Below are 12,313 nucleotides of genomic sequence, written 5' to 3'. Positions count from 1 at the left end.
TCCCCGTTCCGGACTACGTCCGTCGGGAACTAATTAAACACAGGCTCGATCCACTATACAGCGGTCAGCTGTCATCGGAAAGCAACACCAAGTGAACTGACGTCGAAACCATGGAGTCCAGTATTTGGACCTCTTGAACTTTCCCAGTGTGTCGTGGAATCAGAAACTGTACGCAACGCGTTGCTCAGTGAGGAGAAGAAGGAACTATGTGCAACATACAGGTCGATAATCTCATCAATATAAGTCTTGTTTGTAAGAGTTCTACGACAACTTCTTTTTCAGTTTCGTTGGTGGACAAACGCGATTTTTAATTTTCACTTTGAGATCTTATAATAATTTAGAAATGAACACGATTGGAACTAATTTGGGATAATTGGATGGTGAAGTAATGTCGATTTCATCTACAAATGTAATCTTATCTGCTTTTCTTTTTACATTACACACTTGTTTTTATGAGTAATTTGCAATATTGCAACATTCAGCTATACGGCACTTTTGAGAAATTTAAAAAATATGAAAATCAAATTATCCAAAATTAGTTCCAATCGTGTTAATGCTAATCAGATCGCTTGCGTCTCTCAGATTCGTCGTTTCATCCGGAAGTGATAGAACAAATGTGAAATTTAGGGCAAAGTGTGAGGCAGACGAACCTTGTTTGATACGAAAATATCTTAACGTTCGGCAAACAATGATAGTTTGAACAGCGAAGGTTCCAAAGCGGACAGGCCATATCGACCTATCTGTGTTCGGAGTCAGAGTCAGTGTCAACCAACGAATGAAGACGATTGAATCTCAAGAATTTCGTCCTTCACACTAGCCATTTTACTAGAGTTCAAGGTCGCCACAGCGTTGTCTTCGTCAACGACAAAATTGACGCACACCACAGCGACACTATGACAACGACGCATCCGCACGCCTCCCTAATCACCTACTCGTTTTGTATTGTCTGTTTGATGAGATGCGTTATCAGCAGTGTTAGGAAAAACAGATTATTGTCTGCGTCGGCTTAATGTAGCGGCAAAACAGTGATACAGTAAATTACAGGATTACTTTCATTACCTCGATATCCGAATTTTCCTCGGCCGAACGGTGGCAGCTTCGCTCAAACAGCCGTCTTTTTAACATGTGAGGCTGTGTGCGCCCATTCGTGCGTGAACAATCCTAATTATAGCGATGTGACATTGCCAGCTGATGTCACAGGAGAAATGGAGTACCCGCTGTTTCGCTTTGTCATGCGCAAAGTTCGATCAACCAGCGTCTCTGTGTGAACGGGCGGGAATTCGCAAATACGGTGAAAATTGACCTTTTTTTTAACCACCGCGATGAATTTCGGGTGAACTCGACACGTACTACCGGTATATCGTACGCGCTGTCGCCATGACAACGGTGCAACGCCTGAACTGAATGGAAAAAGAATTTGAACTTTAAGCTATAATCACCGTACTTGTTAACATTCCGTTTATTTGCGAAAAATGTTGGGTTTTTTAAAGGTTTTTTTTGTTTTTTTTTATACACGAAAACTTTAAATTGATAAGAGACCGCATACAAATCGATTTAATGAGAATATGTACACGGTACACAATGGTCGACTATGGAGAGTAGCCTAGCCTTGAATTAAGCTGAAATCGAATCATATTTTACAATCAATGTAAAGACAAATTACAATAGCATGAGAGTATCTGTACCCACCCCCTCCCCAATCCCAACTTATGGTAAATCTAAACATTTCCGCTAAAGCTAGAATGAGGAGTGGTTGCTCGCCTGATTTTCAGTTTTCTGAGAATCACCGTAACTGGCTATTCTAGTTTTGTTCATGGTGTCAACCTTTTCCGGTCGGTGTAATGATAGTTCACTTTTACAGTGACGTCACAGAGAGTTTACATTTCAAGTTCTGGATGCTAATTCATTAGGGTCACACTCTCGACAGTTGCGTTGATCAGTAATTTAAGGCAGTACGCGCCTCGAAAGTGAAAGACTTAAACTTTTGCCCAAACTTTACCAAATGAAACTTTGGACCGCACTCTTACCAAATCAAGAATAAAAACCAGAGATAACCGTGCAACGTTTGGTACTAGAGAAACAAATTACCTAACATTTATCGATATTTGAAATTCAAAATGGCCGCCATCCCTTGTAAACTTTTCCATTTTCGAAAAATTAGGCCGATGAAAATTCTTTCTTACTCCAAGATCTTTAAAATGAGCCCCCGAAAGGAATAGATCAGAACAGAATTGTACAACTTGGAGAGTCTGAATATCTGTCCTCGAGGCGCATTCGACCTTAAAGCCCCACTAGCTGTGACTCTTGAAATTTCAACTTGACCTAAAAATATCTTCCTATCTCTCCTAGTTTTCTCTGAATTCTACCCTCTGAAGGGATATGGGTTTTTACTGCATTAGGAAACCATTTCTTAGTGAAACGTTTGACTGTAAATTCAAATTTTAACAGTCATTTTGATTCACAACATTTTCTGAAATAGGTGATATTAGAAAAGGAAACAGAACATACAATGTCACAGTTGAAAACATTCATCCCTATGCATTACATTGGACTACTCTGTGCACTTTATATGGAGATTTCGGTGCAGATATGCACAAGATCCAAGGTTTTTGCTTTTTCATATGGGTCTGCGATTTCATGTTTGGTCAAACATTTAATCGCAGTGTAATCTTTATCTTGTTCAAAATTTCATATGCAGTCCAAGAGGTAGCAGTTACTATAGTAAGTGTATACACACACCTAAATTAGTACATTCTCACAAGCCTATTCAAGTTTGAAAGTAATATCATAAAAATAGTGCTAAAATACAGCTAGTGGGGCTTTAAGAGGTTTACAATTTAATTCAATTCCTTGTTAAATACGTGAGTATCATAATCAAAAATAGATATATAAATAAAGCTTAATTATCGACGATTGGCTATAAATACTAGCAAAATCTTTCTTGATGTCGAAGGTCTTTTGAAGGGATTGAACGAAACGTTTCGTGAATAAAAGATCCTTCGATTAATGTAGAGAGAATAATATCAAAGGTATACTGGTACCTCTTCCAATTTTGCCAGTTACAATGGAAAGAGAAAATCCAACCAATCACAGATTTTAAGCGGGTGGCCGCTCTTTAAAAACAGCGCCCTCAACAAGGGCATTTTGAATACCAAGGAACGCTTCTTTGACCATATATGGGCATACTTAGATTACAAGTGACTGTATACCTTTAAAGAAATTAGTTCACCGTACAATAGACAATCAATAATTTTCACGGAGACCACAAACATTGCCGCCAAAACACTGAAATATTACTAACATTCCACGAGTACACAAATGGGGGATGCTACATTGCATCGTTTTACCATATATGGATTAACGAAATTACTCTGACCGAATAATTTGAAGTTGCAATCGAAGGTGTATTTGGTGAGCAAAGACTAGCTAATTTTTAGAAACGCGTCGCTTTATAAAATAATTTGTATAAATCAATCTCTGCGTGTAAGTAAATATCAAACAGGGCAAACAAAGTTGGAAATGGTTGTCGGCACTTGTAGTAAACATATTTATCATACGCAGCTGTTCTCATGAACAATGTCATGGCGAGTACAAAGTTCTCACAAATGCACAGAATGGCCTCATTTTGAAGTTTTCTAAAATAGAACGATCGCCTCATGTTGATTCCTGTCCATAGGGCATTATAGATGGTCGGGAAATATGTATCACCATAGCAACAACCGACCTTATGGGAAGCATATCATGCCGCATGCGCTAATATTGAAGCCTACGATTCTAGCAGTTGTTGAAAAACTCGCTAAAATGTTTCGCGTTCCACGTCGTTATATTTTGCAAATAGGCAGATGGCAAACCAGCGTTTCCTTTCTGTTATCAGCGAGCGAGAACGGGTGTGGCTACTTCATTCTTTGGCTTTGTGAATAACTTGAGTATAGCCGACTGAAGGGCACTTGGTAGGACTTTTCGGTTATTTTCGGGAATTACCAATGGGGAGGGTAAATGCATGTGACAAGGGAGGGTAGTGGGAGCTTTTGTTGTTGGGAAAGGGCATAAGGGAGTTTTTAGTCGGGAGGAGGAGTTTGCTGATGGATAGTGGGGAGGGGAGAGCAAGTGGGCTGGAGAGGGAAATGTAAACTTGAATCAATCGTACAGCCGAAGGGGGAGCGGTTGTCGACAGCTTTCGCTTACCGCTCCAAATTTGAATGTTGTTGATGATGATAATTTCTTAACATTAGTGGATTGGCTGCCAGTGTTTTATCATTGCCAATGGTAATCGCTACTGACATGTTGGATAACCTCAAATGCCTGCTTAACCAATGAGCTGTATAATCGCTCAGGCTCCACGTGTAAATATCACCCTACTTAAGTAATCCCATACTGTATTCGTGATCATTTACTGCTAGACGCCAAACAAATACTTCATCTGCTCCACTGCGCTTTCATTAAATCCATCATGGACCACTCTTCGACTGGGTCAATTCAGAATGAGTCACCCATGACGATAAGATTACAGTACAGTTTGAAAGATACTATTCCATAGAAATATGTCAGGTGTGTGGTATTTGGATCATCAAAATTGTAATAATGCTTATCTCCCAAATAAATTTTTATAAACCCTTGCTCACTTCGCTCAAGCAGACATAAAAAAGACGGTCACTGGTAAATTGACAGGCAAATTATCTAAAACGTCGGTATTGGAAGTTGAAATTAGCTGTCTTTGTTTACTTAGATCTATCTGTCTGTCAGAACGTGTTAGACCGTAAGTTCGTAATTAAGTGGCACACAGTAAGTGATGAGTGTGCGATTTGAAGTAGGTAGGTTGGTATTTAGGTAGGTAGGTAGGTAGGTAGGTAGGTAGGTAGGTAGGTAGTTAGGTAGGTAGGTAGGTAGGTAGGTAGATAGGTAGGTAGGTAGGTAGGTAGTAGGTAGGTAGGCAGGCAGGTAGGTAGGTAGGTAGGTAGGTAGGTAGGCTGTAAAATGCACCGTGTTTTTAAATGCGAGGAAGTTTAATAAGACTGCGAAGTCTGTGATTGGGAATGATTGGATTAATCGATCGCCCTACTTCCGTCGTTTAAGTGCTAATAATAAATATCGGAAAGTGAATAATGTACTCCAAGCAGCATGCTTAAAGTGCAAAATCTTAACTGCTGTCAGTTGTTACTAAGCATTTAAAAAGGCAAGGTCATTAGCTATCTCTGCGAATAGAAAATTTAATAAGAAGACAAGAATTTCTCGCTATACGAACTAGGTCGCAAGTGTTTGAAAAATTATGCATATCGCAAGAAACGATTTGTTATGTTGTTTGAGAAACTGTCCCGAATCTGACTTTGGAAGATTTGGCAATGTCGATTATGGCTGTCTTTGTGTGTTTAGGGAAAATGGTCTGCGCCGCCCGGCGTTGCCTAGCAACTGCATCAATCCTTGTAAAAGCGTACAAGAAAAGTTTAAGTGGCTCCCTTGGATACAAATTGCGTGCTTGGTAACACAGATACCGCAACAACAGTCTGGGGGTTTTGGAAAAGCGAAGCCGGAAATGTCACATGTAGTTTGGATAGGAACTGTGTGGTGAACATAGTTACCATGCCAACAAGATTATTTTGCATATGCTATAAATAGATGAAAGGGAGTTCAGTTCAGAGGTAGGCGGGGCCACCGAGCATAGCTTTAGAAAAGATGGCAAGCATTTAATTATCACAAAATGAAAGCATAAAATCGATGGATGGGGGTATTTTAACGTCAGTTCAATGCCAGATGGCACTGTTTATCGGAGATAATTAAATGGTTTTGATACCTCAGAAGCATCACTGATGTATCCTAGTACGCTTACATGGCACATGTGAGGGAATCTAGCAAAATCTTTTTGGAAATATTGGATTTTTTAACAATTATCTACCGCTAAGCTTGAATACGATATCTCATAAAGGGGCAACAGTACGCCAGTGCATTTATACCACCCGTTGTAGACATTTTACATTTTATCTCCAAAATCAATACTTTAAAAGCAAACCTACATAAGGCCCCTCTTGTAGATAAAAGTGTGCCTTAAGTTGTGAATATTAAATTAGATTAATTATTTCTTCATTTAATCGAATCAATCCATCGTTGCTAAGAATGCTGCATATTGCTTATTTGAGGTTTATTAAACGCGGGTGTCGATTATAGCTTCTTTAGATCCATGAGCAAACATACGACAACCTTTTCAGGCCACAATACTTTAGTATACAGAGTATAATTAGGTCGTTGAAAGTATCCGAGTTTTATCATTCTTAACACCTTTAGCCACATCTGAGACCCCTTCTGGCGATCTGTGTGTCCCCTCCCCACTACCAGGAATGCCCCTTCTGAACGAGCATCGCTGAGTCGGATGACACTGAAGAAAATTCAAGCCGTTCCGACGATCCGAGAGTCTCGAAGTACCGATTGGTCAAACACAGCAAAAACTCGAAAAGCTGCTTTTACAGTAATCTGTCGACAGTCACTCGTACGGCCTGTGTCATTTTGGTTCTATCTTCACAGCCTTTCGTCTATTACTTATGCCTATGAGTACTGTATATGACAAGGAGCCTATGGTGGGCGCTGCTAAAGTGAGGTTAAAAAGGCCAACACAGCAAAAGCGACTGTTGAAAGAACACGATGTCGCTGAGAATATGATCTTTGACCTGGTGTTGAATATTTTATGTCGACAGATAAAAACTAACATTTGTACCATTTGGCTTCGATCACTCCCATTTTTGAAAGGTTTGTTAAATAAACTATATGGCTTGTATCTCAACAGATGCCTACTACTGTATATGAACATCAAAACAAAAATTAAGGTTCTGAATATCAATATGAGATTTTTACCAGGCTGGATAAATGAGCTGAACACTCTACTTGCGTGTCAGAGAGGTATCACCTACTGCCCACTCACTTGTAAAGTCGTGAGATCACCGCCGACCACATCAAAAGTCATTTTTGTTCCCGTCGAACCAAAGAGATCGCACACCATTGATAGCTCTCATTGTCTATGCGCAGGCCATAGTCACTTCCCCGATAACGAATTTCCAACTCTCAAACAACTTTAGGCAAGCACCCATGCCGCCAAGACAAAACCAAGACAAGCGTCGGCTCAGAGAATGATCCTGGGAGTAAAGAATGGAAATTTGACAACTTACAGCCCGCTTCTAGTTGATACAGCACCCGTTGATAAGTCCAAGGGTTACACGTGCCCATTAGTCACAGATGTCAGGTATGATCGTGGCGTTAAATAAGTCATTCAATTGCAGGCTAATTCTGATCATACCAGCACCAAGCATAAGCAAAGAATATTACGAGCGTTCTCGATAAGTAAAGGCGGGGAAAGTATTCGGCTGTTATCAGACTGCTATTTTTGCTCAAGTGATTTACATGCTACTCATATCCTCGTTACACTTCCGTGACTGACGTATGACGATCAGTACATCAGGGGAAAAAACTTGATAGGCAATTTCTAACGTCATGTTCTACCTTAATTTCGTCTCATTTTCCTGTGAGATATAATACCCTGACACCGGCCTAGTGTAAAAAAATTATCAAGATGTTTTTCGACTTGAAAGCTGAATTTTGCTATCTTTCCACTCCAATGATTTGAAATTTATAATTCGTCTCGTGGTACTTGGAGGAAAAAGGAAGTCATAATTATGACACATGCTGTAAATATGTGGGGTGTAACGATCCCGGAACATGGGAATGAATAACTGGACGGTTTGTAAATCTGTTTCGAGTTATACGTACAAGCATTTTGGTTGACTTGGCGTTTGTTTACAGGAAGTGGTGCCAATATCATAGCAAATCACTTTTGTGTTCGCTGAGATTTTCCTTCGTATCTGAGGGCGCTGCTGCTCCCTGTGACCTCGGTCACGCTAATCTCGCCGAGGCAAAGAATGAACCTGTCATCCTTCAAAGCCCGATGTGAAAAAAACACGCCGCACAGAAATCAAACTGCGTCATTACTGTCCCTGAAATTGTAAACGAACTTGCTGCTGATGATGATAAAACGAAAATCATGACATTACTCTCCAGCCTTACAAGAAGATACGCTACTAGATGTTGCCATGGCAATGGCGAATTCATACTCAGATTTTCTCTCAGTCGAGTATGTAGATGGTCTCTGAACAACAGAGGGTTTCACTAACCTGTCCATCGCCGAGAAACATACACGATCACACGGCTGCAGAGTAACGTAATGTAGCTAATCCACGAAATCGACAATGGGAATATTGTACGGCGCAGACGCAAGACAACCTCCCGAGCTGGCTCGGCGATCTGAGAACAGCGCATGTGCGTTGAAATAGTCCATATAAGGCCGTGCAGAGCTACTGTTCTCTCGAGGCTGCGACATTGAATAATATAAAATGCAAACTTGATCACGTATTCTTTTCCCTATTCCATTGGCTTTGTTGTGGGCGAATTAATTGGCTAGGCCCGTGAAATTATTTCCATGCAAGCAAAATGATGTCCTCATCAAGAAACGATTGAACGCAGGAAAGCGACACTTGAAACGTCATCGATTTTAACACCAATCAACGCCACTGCGCTATGTTGTATTTCACGGTCAATAGAAGGGGCCTTAACTGGGCGGTCGCCGATGTCTAACGCAGGCTCCTTATGCACTGAATATATACGAGCTGCTTAAACTCAGAGCACTTAAACGACAGTCCGTGATTTGATCTGCTGTCGAGTGTGACAACATGCCGTTCAGGTCACACGGGGACGCCATGTACGGAATTAATAGTATGTTGAGGTACATTACTTGCTGCTTTAACACATCCCGGATTGTCTGATCAAAGCGCCACTTTCGGAATCATTCTTTGTGTTGAAATCTTCTTTTATTTTTTGAAACATTTTGTAACATCATTAAGGCGACCAGCTACGCAGACGAGCAACCTGACGGTGGTATAGCCTTTAAAATATTTGTTCTGGAACTACGCATAGTTCGCTGTATACGAGCGGGAAGTAAATTTCATTATTGTTTTGAATTGACTATTATAAGGCCTTTGTCGAATATTTAGCGAGGTCATCTTTTGTATATCTCATTCACAAGGTATAAAAATAGTCATCGCCCAACATTATGCATGATTACGTTAACTCGCGTGGTTTTTGTGTGCGCATGAGGGCTTTCAAGAGCTTCCCCTTTCATTTTGAAGGAGAAAATGCGCCTTTATGTTTTAATTGTACCCTTCCCAGACATGAAAGATTAGAGAATGACTTTAATGCACATGACTAGAGAGAAAGGCGCTATACAGGCGGAATTAATTCAAAGCGGCCTTAGTCTCGTAATGGCATTCTATTTTGATCTCTGGACGTCAAACAATTGCGGTAACAAGAGAAGAGAAACACGTTTCAGCGTGTATTTCTACAGTACCGTTCAGTGGCATATTCTGCATGTTGTATTTGGAATAAGTCAAAATACTGAAAACTATAAACAGCACACATGACAAATGTTAAGAAAGCAACGGTCAAGCCGTAGTGTAGGAACATTGTTGGTTAAAATTCGAGGTATGCGTTATGATGTCGCTGTACGATTGGAAAGTGTATTGCGAAATCTTCTGAGAATGCCGACTTGAAAGAAACCACAAGACGCTGACGAGCACATTGATTGTGCGATGGAAAGAATACCTCTTTCGTTTTGTAAACCTACATCTGTTATGACGAACCTTCTGAGCCTGGAACTTTTGGAAATACGTGAATGAACGTGACACCTTCAACTGACATATGTTGTCATGTACTGTAATTGTAATTTCCGTATTTTAAACCGACAAGGTCACTGTCTTCGTCTATTTTGTATCGAGTGAACAAAATTAGATATCCATCTATATCATGGCGACGTTAAAATTCCGAACTGTAAAGTCTCCGCGTTTCAGGTAACGGACTGGATTAGGGTAAGGGGTAAAATTTAACCATAATGAAGTTCTATTTATTTGTTTATTTATTTATTTATTTATTTATTTATTTATTTATTTATTTATTTATTTATTTAATAAAATGTATTATTTACGGATGTTCAGTGACTTTGTAGTCATCTTTGACTCCAATAGAATTTGTTCACTGGGGAGAACACATCATCAATACTGTCTGAAGCTTTTGTTCCGCTGTCAATTGGTCTCCCTAGCCCGATGAAGATTATTCGTCCCCACTTCTCGCTGGTCACCTGATCTTTAGAACCAAACAGCATAAAAAACTATCATGCCAGAAAAAAAAATTACAAAAATACATCTACGGAAAAAAAACTGAACACAATCAGAAATTACACTAGCAAAATGATTTTCAAATTTTACATGATAAAATAATCAAGTCAATATATTAAAGGTATACTGTCACCTGTTCCAATTTTGCCACAGTTACCATGGAAAGAGAAAATCTAACCAATCACAGATTTTAAGCGGGTGGCCGCTTTTTAAAAACAGCGCCCTCACATAGGCATTTTGAATACCAAGGAACGCCCCTTTGACCATATATGGGCAATATTTAGATTACAGGTGACTGTATACCTTTAATTGTAGATTTATTGCATAAAACCACAACAAGGATGGATTTCTTGTTGTCATGGATACACACGTAATAAAGGTTCCATGTGAGTTTGAACGGCTAGATCTACGTTTTTCAGACTTTGCACCAAAGCAGCCTAAAAATTGAAACTGTTCCCTTTGGCGGTTTTTTTATTACTAAAGACAGAAGTACGCGAGAAAAAATAAAACCATAAACTCAAGCCAAGTCAAGTCGATATGGACACACATAATTTAAAGAGATATTGCCTGTTTTTGTTCCATGTTGAAAATGCAGTTTTATAGTCCAACTCCTAAAATCGTAATGTCCAGTAGCCAAATTGCCTACACATCCTCCATTTATGTAATGTCACATGTTATAATTTGATAACTGAATAAATAGTCTCGGGTATAGGTTTTCTCTTCTACCGATTGGTTAAGGTAGTAAACGACCAATTGGTTAAGGTACTGAGTTAATGTAATGCGCCTTTGGGACAGATATTCGGACACTCAATCAAAAAGTTATTCAATACTATTCCTATCCTACCACTTGTGGGGGCTCATTTAAAATCTCTTGGAATAAGGAAAAAAATCACCGTCTGAGTTTTTCGAAAATTAATTTCCTTAAATTTCCCCATAATGTTACACAAGGGTGGCGGCCATTATGAATTTCAATTATCGGTATAAATGTAAGGTAAATTGTTTCCCTCGTGCCAAACTTTGCACGTTGAACGCTGATTTATATTTTTGATTGGCAAGAGAATGTTTTTTCAAGTTTTCTCTAGTGGTTAGTGGTTCTTTCACGCCTTACAGACATGTAAGAAATACCCTTCTCGTTGAATTGACAGAATGAATGAATGGATGTATGAATGAAAGAATGAATGAATGAATGAATGACTTCAGAGAATTTATGTTTTGTAAAGAATCTGATCACCATCTCTTTGTCGGGTCTTTGAGAATATACAAAGCACACAGGCTCTTTATAAGGTCTTCCATCAGTCAAAAATTTATGAGTGTATCTTATGATTTATTCTCTTTGATGAACAAAAATGCAAAACGGATTAATTCAAGCTAAACGTGTCCTCTCTTCGCTGCCGCAGTTGAGAAATATCCGGGACTGTCGCATCGTACTTGCTTATTTCCCTACCAGTATAAAGCTGTAGTGGAATCAAACATTAAAAATGGTTTGACACGTTGCAAACACGACCAATTTATTTACAGAAGGGTATGGTACACTCAAGTTGGGTACAAGTACGCTATCGGCCATCGGGTTAGGCAAATTATGATAGAATACACAGCTCCACCGATCGGTATTCCCAGCATGCACCGGTTCGTATAGAGTACAAACTGTCTCACCGATGTTGCCAAGTAAATTGATGCCTAGACCGTATTTTTTATCACAAGCCTGCTAACTGACACAAAATGTAATAAAATTTAGGAGTTTAACAGCTTATCTCTCCAAACAGACGGTGTAACAATTCTCGAGAATGCAGGATAAACCTGCCCCTAGAGGAACCAAAACAAGTTAAAACACGCATGTCTGTTATAACGTTCAGAGCATCTGCAAATTTTGCATTGCGGACTTAGTGTCTGTCTATCCTCTAATCTTGTTTGTGTTTCGCTCATTTACAATTTGCTGCGTCATCGCAGTCACAATTTGATTGAATACAGAAAAATTGAAAAATGTGCTTCACCTGTACACAAGCCGTCCACAAGCTTATACACTTTTAGAGCATTGATTTATATGGGTGCTCTTTTTCATCGCATACCAACAATAATTTACTCGGCTATAATAAGCGAAACTGAAAGTGGGC

General features: G+C 39.5%; 1 protein-coding gene across 4 annotated transcripts in view; it reads right to left on the bottom strand.

The window, feature by feature from the left end:
* The window catches only part of LOC139116845 (beta-1,3-galactosyltransferase 5-like), a 29,848-nt gene extending 21,311 nt beyond the window's left edge, over nucleotides 1-8,537 (bottom strand). Inside the window, exons 1-2 of one of the 4 annotated variants that reach the window (XM_070679550.1) lie at nucleotides 8,151-8,537; nucleotides 6,908-7,118 (exon numbers count right to left, since the gene is read on the bottom strand). The gene's annotated coding sequence lies outside the window, so the exon portion shown is untranslated. Of the gene's footprint in view, nucleotides 1-1,059; nucleotides 1,217-6,907; nucleotides 7,119-7,151; nucleotides 7,372-8,150 lie in introns of those variants that run through there. The other 3 variants (XM_070679548.1, XM_070679552.1, XM_070679551.1) reach the window with 3 other exon arrangements.
* Nucleotides 8,538-12,313: the final 3,776 nt, after the last annotated feature.

The sequence above is a fragment of the Ptychodera flava genome, chromosome 18, assembly GCF_041260155.1.
Source record: "Ptychodera flava strain L36383 chromosome 18, AS_Pfla_20210202, whole genome shotgun sequence".
Classification (NCBI taxonomy): domain Eukaryota; kingdom Metazoa; phylum Hemichordata; class Enteropneusta; family Ptychoderidae; genus Ptychodera; species Ptychodera flava.
The sequence above is the reverse complement of the archived record's forward strand: the minus strand, read 5'-3'. Positions and strand labels throughout refer to the sequence as shown.